The 16,933-nt window shown below is 41.2% G+C and overlaps 1 non-coding gene across 1 annotated transcript; it reads left to right on the top strand.

Moving 5' to 3' along the window:
- Nucleotides 1-8,147: 8,147 nt before the first annotated feature.
- On the top strand, nucleotides 8,148-8,219 carry TRNAA-UGC (transfer RNA alanine (anticodon UGC)). Its single transcript has one exon. It is a non-coding gene; the product is annotated as a tRNA-Ala (tRNA).
- Nucleotides 8,220-16,933: the final 8,714 nt, after the last annotated feature.

The raw sequence follows: 16,933 nt of genomic DNA, 5'->3' as shown, positions 1-16,933 counted from the left end.
TACTTTGCCAACAAAGGTCCGTCTAGTCAAGGCTATGGTTTTTCCAGTGGTCATGTATGAATGTGAAAGTTGGACTGTGAAGAAAGCTGAGTGCCGAAGAATTGATACTTTTGAACTGTGGTGTTGGAGAAAACTCTTGAGAGTCCCTTGGACTGCAAGGAGATCCAACCAGTCCATTCTAAAGGAGATCAGCCCTGGGTGTTCTTTGGAAGGACTGATGCTAAAGCTGAAACTCCAATACTTTGGCCACCTCATGCAGAGCTGACTCATTGGTAAAGACCCTGATACTGGGAGGGATTGGGGGCAGGAGGAGAAGGGGACAACAGAGGATAAGATGGCTGGATGGCATCACTGACTTGATGGACGTAAGTCTGAGTGAACTCTGGGAGTTGGTGATGGACAGGGAGGCCTGGCGTGCTGTGATTCATGGGGTCACAAAGAGTCGAACAGGACTGAGTGACTGAACTGAACTGAACTGACTGAACTCTGAACTTTCACTCACAGTTCATCTTTGATGGAGTGCCCTCCTCTATCTTCTTTGCTTGATGAGCTTTCATTTTAGTTATCTCAATAAAGTAGCCTTGGGTCCCCTAAAGAATGAATTCCTGGTGATTTGCATAGTCAATTTCACTTCTAGGATGTGAACTACTAAAGATCAGGGACGTTATCTTGTTCTAGATCATGGCATACAGTAGGAAGTTTGTTTTTTAATTGACTGAACTGTAAGTAAATTTAACAAAGAGAATGTTCTAATTATTATTTTTGTAATGCATGCTAAATTGATTCAGTTCAGTCACTTAGTCGTGTCCGACTCTTCTCGACCCCATGGATTGCAGCACGCCAGGCCTCCCTGTCCATCACCAACTCCTGGAGTTCACTCAGACTCACGTCCATCGAGTCAGTGATGCCACCCAGCCATCTCATCCTCTGTTGTCCCCTTTTTCCTCCTGCCCCCAATCCCTCCCAGCATCAGAGTCTTTTCTAATGAGTCAACTCTTCCCATGAGGTGGCCAAAGTACTGGGGTTCCAGCTTCAGCATCATTCCCTCCAAAGAAATCCCAGGGCTGATCTCCTTTAGAATGGACTGGTTGGATCACCTTGCAGTCCAAGGGACTCTCAAGAGTCTTATCCAATACCACAGGTCAAAAGCATCAATTCTTCAGCACTCAGCCTTCTTCACAGTCCAACTCTCACATCCATGCATGACCACAGGAAAAACCATAGCCTTGACTAGATGGACCTTTGTTGGCAAAGTAATGTCTCTGCTTTTGAATATGCTATCTAGGTTGCTCATAACTTTCCTTCCAAGGAGTAAGTGTCTTTTAATTTCATGGCTGCAGTCACCATCTGCAGTGATTTTGGAGCCCAGAAAAATAAAGTCTGACACTGTTTCCACTGTTTCCCCATCTATTTCCCATGAAGTGATGGGACTGGATGCCATGATCTTTGTTTTCTGAATGTTGAGCTTTAAGCCAATTTTTTCACTCTCCTCTTTCATTTTCATCAAGAGGCTTTTTAGTTCCTCTTCACTTTCTGCCATAAGGGTGGTGTCATCTGCATATCTGAGGTTATTGATATTTCTCCCAGCAATCTTGATTCCAGCTTGTGTTTCTTCCAGTCCAGCGTTTCTCATGATGTACTCTGCATATAAGTTAAATAAGCAGGGTGATAATATACAGCTTTGATGTACTCCTTTTCCTATTTGGAACCAGTTTGTTGTTCCATGTCCAGTTCTAACTGGTGCTTCCTGACCTGCAAACAGGTTTCTCAAGAGGCAGGTCAGGTGGTCTGGTATTCCCATCTCTTTCAGAGTTTTCCACAGTTTATTGTGATCCACACAGTCAAAGGCTTTGGCATAGTCAATAAAGCAGAAATAAATGTTTTTCTGGAACTCTCTTGCTTTTTCCATGATCCAGCAGATGTTGGCAATTTGATCTCTGGTCCGCTGCCTTTTCTAAAACCAGCTTGAACATCTGGAAGTTCACAGTTCACACACTGCTGAAGCCTGGCTTGGAGAATTTTGAGCATTACTTTGCTAGCGTGTGAGATGAGTGCAATTGTGCGGTAGTTTGAGCATTCTTTGGCATTGCCTTTCTTTGGGATTGGAATAAAAACTGACCTTTTCCAGTCCTGTGGCCACTGCTGAGTTTTCCAAATTTGCTGGCATATTGAGTGAAGCACTTTCACAGCATCATCTTTCAGGATTTGAAATAGCTCAACTGGAATTCTATCACCTCCACCAGCTTTGTTCATAGTGAAGCTTTCTAAGGCTCACTTGACTTCACATTCCAGGATGTCTGGCTCTAAGTCAGTGATCACACCATCGTGATTATCTGGGTTGTGAAGCTCTTTTTTGTACAGTTCTTCTGTGTATTCTTGCCACCTCTTCTTAATATCTTCTGCTTCTGTTAGGTCCCTACCATTTCTGTCCTTTATCGAGCCCATCTTTGCATGAAATGTCCCCTTGGTATCTCTAATTTTCTTGAAGAGATCTCTAGTCTTTCCCATTCTGTTGTTTTCCTCTATTTCTTTGCATTGATCACTGAGGAAGGCTTTCTTATCTCTTCTTGCTATTCTTTGGAACTCTGAATTCAAATGCTTGTATCTTTCCTTTTCTCCTTTGCTTTTTGCTTCTCTTCTTTTCACAGCTATTTGCAAGGCCTCCCCAGGTAGCCATTTTGCTTTTATGCATTTCTTGTCCATGGGGATGGTATTGATCCCTGTCTCTTGTACAATGTCATGAACCTCATTCCATAGTTCATCAGGCACTCTATCTATCAGATCTAGGCCCTTAAATCTATTTCTCACCTCCACTGTATAATCATAAGAGATTTGATTTAGATCATGCCTGAATGGTCTGGTGGTTTTCCCTACTTTCTTCAATTGAAGTCTGAATTTGGTAATAAGGAGTTCGTGATCTGAGCCACAGTCAGCTCCTGGTCTTGTTTTTGTTGACTGCATAGAGCTTCTCCATCTTTGGCTGCAAAGAATATAATCAATCTGATTTTGGTGTTGACCATCTGGTGATGTCCATGTGTAGAGTCTTCTCTTGTGTTGTTGGAAGAGGGTGTTTGCTATGATCAGTGCATTTTCTTGGCAAAACTTTATTAGTCTTTGCCCCGCTTCATTCCATATTCCAAGGCCAAATTCACCTGTTACTCCAGGTGTTTCTTGACTTCCTACTTTTGCATTCCAGTCCCCTATAATGAAAAGGACATCTTTTTATTTTATTTTATTTTTAAACTTTACATAATTGTATTAGTTTTGCCAAATATCAAAATGAATCCGCCACAGGCATACATGTGTCCCCCATCCTGAACCCTCCTCCCTCCTCCCTCCCCATACCATCCCTCTGGGTCGTCCTAGTGCACTAGCCCCAAGCATCCAGTATCATGCATCGAACCTGGTCTTGTAGGTCTTCATAGAACCGTTCAACTTCAGCTTCTTCAATGTTACTGGTTGGGGCATAGACTTGGATTACTGTGATCTTGAATGGTTTGTCTTGGAAACGAACAGAGATCATTCTGTCGTTTTTGGATTGATTCAGTCATATCCAACTCTTTGTGACCTTATGGACTATAATCCATCAAGCTCCTCTGTCCATGGGATTCTCCAGGCAAGAACACTGGAGTGGGTTGCCATGCCCTTCTCCAGGGGATCTTCCTAACTCAGGGATCAAACCCGTGTCTTTTAGTCTCCTGCATTGGCATGCTGTTATTTATTTTATTTATTTATTTGTCTTTGCCACTAGTGCCACTTGGGAAGTCTCTATTTTTAAAATAATTAGCCCCAAATCAGTGAATTAAAGCAATGCCAATAATTTGATTATCATTCACTGTTTGTCTCGATTGGGAATTTGGGAAGGGCTCAGCTAAAGGATTTTGAGGTATTGTCCATTGTAGTCCATTGTAACTCATTGGGCCTCCCCATGCCATCTCCCCACATGGATAATAGCATACAGTAGTTATGTGCCCATATACCAGTAGTGTGGTATCTTTTCCAATAGTTTGGGTTTCTTCAAGGCATAGCCATTTCAAAGCAGAACAGCTGACTACGTACCAGTTCAGTTCTCCAAAGGAACACATCCCAGCTAACACAGTGGATGCCTCTGCCCTTTCTATGACCCAGCCTCATAAGAGGCAGGTCATATCTGCTGAATTCTACAGTTAAGAATGAGGGACTAAAGCCAGACAAAATTCTGGGAAAATGGCTATACATCCCACCTATCAACAGAAGACTATCAAAGACTTTGTGAAGATTTTTAAAGTCACCACAGAAAATCTTATAACTGGTACCCACACCCCCTGCAAAACCCTTTACACACAAGCAAGCATCAAATAACCTGAGTATTTCACACACTGAAATTACTGTTAATGAAAAAACTGTTATTAGCTTAAACTGAATGCATTCTCTTTGCAAACACTTTCTTGGCCTGTTTAGAAAAAAAGAAACCAAAAAAAAAAAAAAAAAAAAACACTGGAAATGATAAAAACACAGCTTTGATGTAGATAATTTACAGCTGATGTAGACTTTGCTAATTTCTGCCTTTATCAATAGTTGTGCTCCCATTTTTAGACACATAGAAATCAAAGAATTCTGCTGGTGAAGGAATCCCTCCTTTGATCTGGAAGATGCAACTAAGGTAGATGTGTTGAGGCTTAGTTCATAGATCTTACAAGCAGGCATCTTAGAGCTCTCAGAGCCCCAATGCATCCATAGGCTCATTTCTCTATTCCTTGTACCAGAGACAGACCTCACACAGACAGATAGAAAGAAATCCTGGACTGTTTCCTGTGAGAAATCAAAGATCTCACCTTATCCTAAAGATTCAGCCATTTTTGGAGGTTCTGAGTAGAAAAGGGGACTAAGAATTCAGAGATGTTGAGGGGCATAGGATTTTGCTAGAGGATGACTCAAGGGATGGAAAATGCTAGATTGGAGGTTTGGATTGACACCTACACACTGCCATATATAACATAGATAACCAACAAGAATCTACTGCATAGCACAAGGAACACTGCTCAATACCCTATAATAATCAAAATGGGAAAAGAATTTGAAAAAGAAAAAGATATATGTATAACTGAACCACATTGCTATACATCTGAAACTAACAATATTGTTAATCAATTCTACTCCATTATAAAATCAAAACATTTTTTAAAAAAAGATTAAAAAATGACAATAGATTTATGCCTTTGATTGTTTGGAGGTCTGTCTTCTGGAAGCAGGATTTAACAACCAAACAGTTGTTGTTCAGTCACTAAGTTGTGTCCAGCTCCTTGTGACCGCGTGAACTGTAGCACACTGTGCTCCTCTGTCTTCCACTATCTTCCAGAGTTTACTCAAGTTAATAACCATTGAGTTGGTGATACTATGTAACCATCTCATCCTCTGCTGCCCCTTTCCCCTTTTGCCTTCAATCCCCAGCATCAGGGTCTTTTCCAATGAGTCGACTCTTCACATCAGTTTCTGACCATTTATTTGTGAAAAGCTCTCAACTTGACTCAGATTGTACAAAGAGCACAAAGCATCTGGCTGGCTGAAGACACAGTCCTGCTTTTCTTGGAGCAAGGTTGAGCATCACAGCTGGGAACTCAGAAGAAACCTTCAGAATGTAGAGTTTATCTTGGAGATTATGGACAGACCAGACAGAGCTCATTGTCCCAGGCATTAATACACACACACAGGAATGCTGGTCTCATGCTGAGAAGGGCCATGGAGATACAGCTGTACAACAGGAAAGAGAGTTTTTCCATGTGGAATTGTCAACCTCTCTGGTAGCTCAGATGGTAAAGAATCTGCCTACAATGCAAGGAGACCCTGGTTTGATCCCTGGGTTGGGAAGATTCCTTGGAGAAGGAAATGGTTACCCGCTTGTATTTTTGCCTGGAAAATTCCATTGACAGAATTTTGCCTACAGTCCATGGGGCTGCAAAGAGTCAGACACAACTGAGCATGCACACATATTTAGTGTCTGCTTTATCTGTAGGAATTGGGGTAGTAAATATCAGTACTGTTGTTGGCAGACCTACTGTGTTCCAGACACTGTGCACAATGATATCACCGTATCAATCTTCAGAAGAGTTGTTTGTTGGAGGTGTTATTTTTCTAGTTTTATGTTGATAAAACTGACCTTGGGAGATGAGTCAATTTCCCAGAGGTCATATGGAATGGATAGTATGTCTGTGAGCCAAGCATAGACCTGTTTTGACTGCCATGTGCCTGTTATTTCCAATTATAAATACTCACTATTTCTAGCTTTTAGCATCTAACAGAAAAGTTTAGTTCAATTGATATGCCTAAAGAATATAAGTAAGTGGATGTTTTTGATTTTTTTTCTTCTATTTTTTTTTTTTCCTTAATAGCATTATAGAGTGGATTGAACACATCAATTTGAGTTCTGGCTGCCCTATTCATTGATACTAAGTCCTTAGATAAGTCATTTATTTTCCCTTGTTGAGCCTACTTTTTATCTTTGAAATGTAAATAATAACTCTTGCTCTACTTATGCTTTTGAAGTATTATACGATTAAAACAAAACATTATTAAGAAAGCATGATGCAAACAGTTGACACCAGATAGCTCTTGATTGAGATTCTGCCCTAGTCATCTCAATGTATATAAGATCTATTTCTGGTCCATAGATGTCTTCAAGGGCTTGGCTTTCAAGAGATGCATTGTTCATTGTAGATAGAAAGGTGTGTGAAGAGACATTATGTATTGCCATTCCTACAATCATGAGCCATTATAAAAGCTAACAGCTTCTCTTTAGGTCTTTCACAACATGGAAAAATTTTTGAGACCCATGAAGGGTGCCTTGCCATATACAATGGGGACTCTTTATCCCTTTTTCTTGAATCCAAGCTGTGGTCTGTAGATTCAAATATGCTGAACCTACCAAGATAGATAATGTTATGTGTTAACTCTTGGCTCTCTTGACTGGTAACTTGAATCTATCCATTCAATATTCAACCTACTCTAGTATTCATGCCTGGAAAATCTTAGGATAGAGGAGCCTGGAGGGTTACAGTTCTTGGGGCTGCAGAGTCAAAAACAACTTAAAGATTAAAACCAAAGCAAACCAATTCAATAGTTACATCTTTGTTCATTTACATGGTTAACACTTATTCAGCACCTGTGAACTGGGTATGAAGTGTAGAGATTAAAGGACAAAGATTCAGGAGTGAAGATAAACTAAGTTCCATCTTCAGTTGGGGTACAGCCCACAGCACAGTGCAAGAGATAAACATGTAAGCAAGGGATTATAAAACCAGGGTTACGGTGATAGGCCCTCTTGGAACTAACACACTATCCCACGAAGGCTGAGGTGGACCAAGCTGGGTCTTAGTGGCTCAAGAGAGCTCATCCTAGAGGCGGGAAGCAATACAAATCCAAGCATATTTCTTGAGTATCATCTACAGGAAAAGATGGGAAACTGATATTAGGCCTTATGTGTAAATGAAATTAATAAGCCACAAACATGTAAACACAGAGACAAGAGATTCAAAGAGGAGAATTGATCTTTGCTGTGAATGTACCTAAAGCTTTGGTGGCCAGGGACTGAACTGTGCTAACTGAAAGATTTGGAGCCAGCTACATATAAACTGCTGCTGTGGGTTTTTGAAGAATGTGGGGAAGTGTTGATTATATAGTGTAACTGGGAATAATTCAGAATACAAAGCTGTATATCCAATGAACTCTATAAGAAAGACTGGGAAACAGTAACCCTGCATGGAAAAGTTATCTCTGATAGTATAAATATATATTTAAAAATATTGATAATGAGCTTATATAACTTTTATAATCACACATTTAAATAATATATAATTTAATTGGATCCTCATAAAGGAATGGATTCCTGGATCATTATATCTTTATCTGCTTTCTTTTATATAATCTGCTGTCACTTTTCCTGTGAAAATAATTTGTAAATTGTGGATTTACTGCCTCTATGGAAGATAAAATATATCTCTTATAAAGCCAGAGTTGAGCTACTAACTGTGATATACTTCAACTTCCTTTATCAAAATTACATCCACATGAAATAATACTGCTTTTTTTCCCCTAACGTAAAATAGTTTGGTTCAGGCAAGTTTCTTTGATTAAACACTGGCAAAACTTATTTAAAAGCATTGCATGAACATGGGGATGTAGCTCAGTGGTAGAGCACATGCTTTGCATGTATGAGGTCCTGGGTTCAATCCCCAGCATCTCCACTTCCTTCTTGTTTAATTCTTGGAAAATATAGCTAGTGCACGTATAGATTTGAATTTTTAAAAATTACATCAAGATAAATATAATTAACACTGCTTTATGTTATACATGAGGTTAAGAGAGTAAATCCAAGAAAAAAATACTTGCTTTTTTCTATTTATTTAATGTCTATAAAGAACACTAAACATCAAACAACTGATTCTTTCTAATTGCAGGGCTAGATAAGACTCTTGAGAGTCCCTTGGACTGCAAGGAGATCCAACCAGTCCATCCTAAAGGAAATCAACCCTGAATATTCATTGGAAGGACTGATGCTGAAGCTGAAGCGTCAATACCTTGGTCACGTGATGCGAAGTGGCTCATTTGAAAAGACCCTGATGCTAGGAATGATTGAAGGCGGAAGGAGAAGGGGACGATAGAGGATGAGCTGATTGAATGGCATCACCGAATCAATGGACATGAGTTTGAGTAGACTCTGGGAGTTGGTGTTGGACAGGGAAGCCTAGCATACTGCATTTCATGGGGTTGCAGAGTCACACACGACTGAACAACTGAACAACAATATCTATATAAGATGATGGATATTCACTTATTGTGATCATCATTTTATGATGTATACATGTCAAACCATTGTGCTGTACACCTTAAACTTATACAGTGCTGTAGGTTAATTATCACAATAAACTGGAAGAAAAATAGTTTTTGATCATCAAAAAAGAAAGAAAAAAATAAAGAAAAACTGCTTGAGAGCCAAACAAGAAACAGCATTTGTGCTGGATTTTGGTAGCTCTTATAGTAGCTCGTGACTGCCACTAGGTGATGGAGATCATATATGGGAGCTTTCTTAATATGAACCTGAAATCCCAAACAAGCGACCAGCATACCACAGAAAATAAGTGATTTAACTAAAAGTTATGTAGCTGTGTCCCTGGGTATTTATTGGCTTGATTCTGTTTCTGAGATTATCTGGTTATTAAATAATATCAAAGAGAAAGAGTCACAAACAATGGCATAAATTCCACCTCTCCTTCTATTCCAAAAGCTTCAGTGTGAATGGAAAGTTCTCCTTTGAGTCACTAATCTTGAAGATAAGAGATGGGACAGGTAAGCACCTTGAATTGCAAGCACCTTATTTCAGCTTGTCGGGATTGGTGGTCAGAGGAGGCTGATGGGCTGCAGTCCATGGGGTTGCAGGGTTCGACATGATTGATCACTAGTCAGCAGCATGATGGGTGGGATTATAAAGATGAGGGGACCTAGATGTTAAAAACACAGATGTTAAAAACACAGATGTACCCAGGTAGTACTTAGAACAACTTATGATTCATCCTGTATAGAACAGAGTCATTCACTTTGCTTCTAGCATTTCTGAAATGGTGGCCCAGACCCTGCTCTTCTACTCTTCAGCCTTAAGTAAGTCAGTTAGCATCTACTATCCTTGAGTTCCCAGTGGCTCAAGTGGGTAAAGAATGTACCTATAATGCAGAAGATCCTGGAATTGTGGGTTTGATCCCTGGGTCAGGAAGATTCCCCTGGGGGTGGGGGTGGGGACTGGTGACCCCTTCCAATATTTTTGCTGGAAAACATGACTGAGTGACTAAGCACACACACAGCCTTGAGTTCAAATTTGTAAAATGAAGAACTATGTTCTGTTTCTTGCATGAATGTGAAGTAAATTAAAGAAAGTATGTGAAAAAAAAATTATCTGGTAAATTGTAGGTTTGTGAAAATGACTGAGGTTTTCCTTTCCCTTTTGTTACCTCTTTCTGTAACATCATGTGAAATGAAAGCCTGAAGCAGTAGAGGAATACATTTCTGAGAATCCAGGTCTATGTTTTTCCGGAAACTGAGTGCAACCACAGATTCATAATAGATGATTCATTCAGTTCGGGTTTTCCTAAATGGAGCATCTCTGGACCAGAATCTAACTATACCTGGAATTCTCCATTGCCCAGAGGGTGATTTCACATGGGCACTGGATTTGGGCAACTCTTTGATGCTCTACATATAAATATAATGATTTGTATAAATATTTTTTCTATCATATTACAAGACTGTGGGATTTCATTTACATCCCCCAACTGATCTCATTATACAATATTTTATCTCCCACTTTCTATTTGTCCCCAGTTAATTGGGTCCTGTGGTATTACTCTGTCTGAAAAGGCAATCTCTGCTTCAGAATTTCAGATTTTGGTTTATAAGTGCATTGGTGTTGATAAAGTGAGGTTATATGTAGATAGGAAGTACAGGAGGCTTCCTGGAGGCCTTATCTCCTTCCTTAATGTCTATTAAGTCAATGTTTGGGGGTTTTATCTGCCTATGCCCAGCATTCTGATAGGCAATATACCCAAAGCCACCTCCTCTCCTCATTAAGTTGATTCAGTTTCAACTTTCCCATCAAGATGCTCTGCCCCAGTGAACATTTGGCCTCATGTCTGTTTTTATTATTTCCAGCTGTCAGTTTGAAAAACGGTGACTGCCTATCTTCCTTTCCCATTTTGCATCATCAGCAGAATTAGCCGGGTGCTTCCTGTTTGCAGAAGGCTCACCGTCACCTTCCACCAGAGGCGCTGAGTCTGCACAGCTGGCCAAGATCAGCAGATGGCTGGCAGGGGACTCAGCCCGGGATTGCACTGGTTGAAAAGACATGGGCATGGAATGTGTGCTCCAGGCACCAGCAGCAGTGAGTGAGTTTCCACTTGGACAAAGCAGCTGAGGAGGGGAGACCACGTGGAAGGTGAGAGGAAGAACCTGGGGTGGAAAAAAAAGAGGCAGGAGGGCCATGCTGAGTCTCTCTAAGGCTCCCCCTTTATTAGACTAATGAAAAATATGTCAATTTCCAATTCTAGAAGCAGTTCCATTGACTATGAAACTCTCTGTCAAAGAGCCTGTGGAAATCCAGATACACCTGGCTCCCTCTCTTAAGTTCCCTTCCTTCTCCCTTCGCTACACTCAGTTCTACGTGTCTGACAACACTCAACTCAGAGGTCATCTTCCCTTTCCATCCCTATGTCCTCAGCATGGTGGATTCACCCTTTATCTGTGCTCTCACACACACCTACTCTCAGCCCTATCTTCACACATACCACATTGAGTTGTAACCGTTGACTCACCTGCCTTTTCTACCCAACATCAGACAATCCTGTTGATTCATCTCTGCACCCAAGAGGTAAGGCTTTGGTGAGAAAAGGAGAGACGCATTGAGGTAATGACCAACACTACAAGGATCATGTATCTGCCAACTGTGTGAGGACGGCCTCCACCAGGGTCACACAGGTGCAGTGAAGGGTAATTTGAATCATGGTATCACGACGCTGAGCCTGGCACCATTTCTGACAGGTGGTAGACTTCAAATAAAGTTGTCTTCAGTCTATGAACAAATATTTGAACAAATAGATGGGTGAAGGAACAGGTGAATAAATGAAGGAAGGAATGGTTTTCACTCAGTCTCCTGCTTTACCATGAAGACTGTCAAAACAGGAGATAAGACATTCATTTAGATAAAGCACTGTTTGGAAAACACTGGCATAGGTTAGTAAAAATCAATGAATCTGAGTTCCTCAGAATAACAATAAAATAGAAAAAAAGAAAAATCTATATGTTTGGGTTAGGTAGTTTCTATGAAATACCCAATGTGTGAGTGGAAATGCCCTTTCTATTCTTTAAAGATAACCATTTGGCGGCCTGGGCCCGCCCCTCCTTCCGCCCGCGGCCCCGGAAGCGGGTGATGGCGCGGAACGTGCTGTACCCTCTGTACCAGCTGGGCAACCCCCAGCTCCGGGTTTTCCGCACCAACTTCTTCATCCAGCTGGTGCGGCCCGGCACGGCCCAGCCCGAGGATACCATGCAGTTCCGGATCCCCATGGAGATGACTTCTTAAAAAAAAAAAAAAAAAGATAACCATTTGGTATTTGAACTTCTCTTTAAAGAGAAATCAATGACCCTCCCATTGATGGGTTATATGAACATTTCAATTAATATATAGGATTTGTGCTGAATATGGACAGTGTTTCAAAATAACATGTGTGGTGGTGGAAACAAGCAATTTGGTTCATGCTACATTAAAAATAATCATAAAAATAAAAGAAACAATGATGATTTTAAGTTCCATCTCAAAGATATTTACACGTAGTTTTACAAAGATTGGTACCCATACAATCCTGAAGGGCACATCACTCTAATTATTAAAGGTTTCTATTTTTCTCAAAGCAATTAAGAAAAAAAAAAAAAAAGTACCACACTAAACTAATGCTTCAGTGGGCTAAAACTCTCTCCATTTGAACCACTTGTTTTTTTTTTTTTCTTTCTTTCTTTCTTTTTAAATAATCATTCACTCATCAGCTCAAGGGGAAAAAAAAGCATCTATAAAATCGGCAAACATCATGGAAATGCACCTCCCTTCCAAAACCTGTTTACTGAAAGGAGAGCAAGAGAACATAATTGTCTGGCTAAAAGGACCCCCATAACAAAGATAATTAGAAAGCTTTTATATATTTCCTAAACCACTTCTCCTCCAGCTGGTTTTTGGCCAACCTTGGATCTATAAAAGCCAACTACTGGCTTTTTAATCATTTTAGGACTCAGGGTTGTAGTAAACATATTTTTTGTGTGCCATCTTTATATTTGTTCATTTTTTCATTGACTAAGAAAATATTGTTTTGTGATTTTTCTATGTTCCAGTCACTCTGCTGGACACCTAAGATGCCATGGTGCCTGAAGTTGATGTGTTTCTAGGTATAATGAAGGTTATAGTGAGGGGAAGGGGAGCATAATATAAAATATAATCAGACATTAAATATATAATTGTGAAGTTGACTAACCATTGTATTCCTATCAATTGAATAACCCTCTTGATAGGCTGTAGAGTTTGACATCAAAGTATAACAAGGGGGCTTGGCTAATTGGCCAACCTGGGATCACTCCTTTGAGAGGTAATATATTTGCTGAGATCTAAAGGATTAATAGTTTTAATAGGCATCAATGTTGAAAGAGTGTTATAGGTGGGGAGGGTGGGAGCAGTATTATGTGAATGCCCCTGGAGGAGGACTTTGATAGTATTACTTTATCTGTGTCTATGTGCATCAAATGTTTTTTGGCCATCATGTGTTTTCACAGATCAGTTCTGTTCCAGTTTTCAGGGACCATAGACCAGTGGGGCCAACAGAGGAGCCAGGACCTGTCTCAGCTCTAAGGAGCATCACAGTCTAGGGGAAGAAACCATGGGACAAGACAGAGTTCCAGCCTTAATCACACTTTTTCTGTCCTTTAAGAATTTAATGGGTAGTGAAAAATGTAAACAGAAACTAGAGAAGTCTAATAGTTTAATAAGATGTCCCTGGACTTGGTGAGAGAATGCCAGCCAGTTCTCACTTGCCAGGGGAGTCAACCTCAGCAGAATCCCTGCTCGATGGAGGAACTGCTGGGGGTTCCTACTGAGCAGACTCGAAGCTACCTCTAACATCTTCCTGTGCAGAGACTTAGTGAAACTCCCAGCTACATATACGCAAGGTGTCCTGAAGCAGAGAACGAGATTATCCCAGCTTGCCCACCCTCATTTATGGGCAAAGAAGCCCCAAAGATCTGGGAATAACAGAAGTATCTGCCAAGAGACTCTAAGAGTATCCACTTGGTCCCTTGCTACAGTGAGGCATTCCTAGATTATGTTTGAGGCATTCAATCTTGGAAAAACACCAAATTGGACCTTGGTCTTCAAGTTTTCCCTCCTATCCATTGAGATATTAAAAAAAATTAGAGTAACAATGCATGTGCTTGCTAAGTCATGTCCAACCCTTTGTGACCCTATGGACTGTAGACCACCAGGCTCCTCTGTTTATGGGATTTCCTTTATTTAACCTATATTCAGAGTACATCATGAGAAATGCTGGGCTGGAGGAAGCACAAGCTGGAATCAAGATTGCTGGGAGAAATATCAATAACCTCAGATATGCAAATGACACCACCCTTATGGCAGAAAGTGAAGAGGAACTAAAAAGCCTCTTGAGGAAAGTGAAAAAGGAGAGTGAAAAAGTTGGCTTAAAGCTCAACATTCAGAAAACTAAGATCATGGCGTCCAGACCCATCACTTCATGGCAAATAGATGGGGAAACAGTGGAAACAGTAACTGACTTTATTTTTCTGGGCTCCATAATGCAGTTGGTGATTGCAGCCATGAAATTAAAAGACGTTTACTCCTTGGAAGGAAAGTTATAACCAACCTGCTGCTGCTGCTGCTAAGTCGCTTCAGTCATGTCCGACTCTAACCAACCTAGATAGCATATTAAAAAGCAGGGACATTACTTTGCCAACAAAGGTCCATCTAGTCACAGCTATGGTTTTTCCAGTGGTCATGTATGGATGTGAGAGTTGGACTATAAAGAAAGCTGAGTGCTGAAGAATCGATGCTTTTGAACTGTGGTGTTGGAGGAGATTCTTGAGAGTCCCTTGAACTGCAAGGAGATCCAACCAGTCCATCCTCAAGGAGATCAGTCCTGGGTGTTCATTGGCAGGACTAATATCGAAGCTGAAACTCCAATACTTTGGCCACCTGATGTGAAGAGCTGACTCATTCGAAAAGACCCTGATGCTGGGAAAGATTGAGGGCAGGAGGAGAAGGGGACGACAGAGGATGAGATGGCTGGATGGCATCACTGACTCCATCGACATGGGTTTGGGTGGACTCTGGGAGTTGGTGATGGACAGGGAGACCATCACCATGGCATGCTGCAGCTCATGGGGTCGCAAAGAGTTGGACACGACTGAACAACTGAACCGAACTGAAATGAACTGGTAAGAAGACTAGAATGAGTTGCTATTTCCTGCTCCAGGGGATCTTGCCGACCCACAGATCGAACCCATGTCTCATATGTCTCCTGCATTGACAGGCAGGTTCTTTACCACTGGTATCACCTGGGAAGCCCCATTGCAGTAAGATAGGTATCATTATCCCCACTTTAGAGATAAGAAAATTGAGGCACAAGGAAGTTAAGGTAACTTGCTGAAGTCACACAGTAAAAAGTAGGTGAGCTGGAAATTAAACCCAAGTGGTCTGACTCCACAGTCTGCCTTCTTCATGTCCTGACCATGCTGCCTGGCAGAACACCAACCAGCATTTATGATGAGGCCCGAGGCTCTGGATTAGCTGAGATCGGGTTACAGATTTAAGGAGTGATTTAGTTGGGGCTCTTAGGCTGGCAAGAAACAAAGACGCACTCAAGTAGGTTTAAGGAAGAAGAGATGGGATAGTTTAAGGACACACATGAGTTGACAGAAAGGACAGAATCTCACAGGTATCATGAAAAGTAGTTTTTGATCTCACCACACTGACATGGCAGATGGATTCTGTATGTGGGACCTTGGGGGCTCCAGTCACCTTGGCAGGGAAATTTGTAGATCTGTGCTAACTGCTTAGGTCTTCTAGTCTAACTCATATTTTCTCTGTGCCTACTGCCCTATTGCCTCCTAGCATCATGCCTTGTGTTCTCCATTCTGTACCCATTGCTTCTTGTTCATATCTCCTGATCCCTCTTGGCCTGGGATACACATTGCAGCAGACACAAACTGCCAATGTCTCACCCACACTCCCTGGCCCACACCCAGCTCACCTACAGCCCAAGTGGACAGGTTCTTTTGAAGGCTGACAGCATCCTTCTTCAAGCATCTGCATTTCTCTGCTAGTTCACCTGAGGCTGTCTCCAGATGGGTTGCTCTCTGAGCCCACCTGAAGAGCACACCACAGGGGCACCCCCACCCAATGAGGGTTGGGAATTAAAAGATAAGCATCTCAGCTCCTCACAGGTGGATCTCTTACCATCACCTCAGAGGGTAGCCAAGAGAGGGTGGACGGGTGGTAGCATATCAGGAAAAGACAGCGTGGATCTAGAAGCAAATAGAAAAGAAACCAAAGTTAATGACGCACTTAGGTTGGACTGGGACTTTAACAGAGGCATTGTTGATGTCTTTATACAAATTTATGCAGATTAGAAAACAAAGGTTCAGGGCTGGTGCCTAAGGGACCTCAGATATAGTTCACTACAGTCATTTTTTCCCCCAAGGGATAGATTAAGCCAACATGTCAAGGACTCAGTTGTTGTAGGTATTGACTAGATTGAAATGAATACATCCAGCTGAAAACATGTGGGTGAGTGAACTGATCAGCAAGGGCCTGTTCCACAACCTGGCGAAAGGCATGAGTCTCCTGTGCTACATTCTCTTAGAAAACACAGCACAAATCTCTTTGCCACAGAATCAGCACAGCCCTACCCTAGATCTGCCATTAAACTGCGATTTGATGCCAAGAGAATGGCCTCACACTGACAATTTCTGCTTGATGAGCATTTATGACTTTCAAAAAAGAACAAAAAAAAAATGCTTATTATTCACCTAAAGTCTGTAAATTTAAACTCTGAATAAAATAGCTACAAAAATGAGGCAAAGGCTGGCGTGGGGAGAACAAAATCTCTGTACCTTCCTTCCCATCCCATCCCAGAACCTTTAGACCTGAGATTTGAGACAAAATCAGCTTCTCAGAATGCCTCCCCCACATCCTTCCCACCCAAACTGCATCTCTAGCCAGGTAATTTATAAATATATTCACTAAATACCTATGTCTCACTTCCCAATCTTCCCTGGTAATCTGAACTTTATTAGAAAATCCGCTATTAGGACTCAGTTTTCTCCTTTCCCCGAAACAAGGTGTGTTAGTTACAGGCACTAT

Source organism: Bos indicus, chromosome 6, assembly GCF_029378745.1.
Source record: "Bos indicus isolate NIAB-ARS_2022 breed Sahiwal x Tharparkar chromosome 6, NIAB-ARS_B.indTharparkar_mat_pri_1.0, whole genome shotgun sequence".
Lineage (NCBI taxonomy): Eukaryota > Metazoa > Chordata > Mammalia > Artiodactyla > Bovidae > Bos > Bos indicus.
The sequence above is the reverse complement of the archived record's forward strand: the minus strand, read 5'-3'. Positions and strand labels throughout refer to the sequence as shown.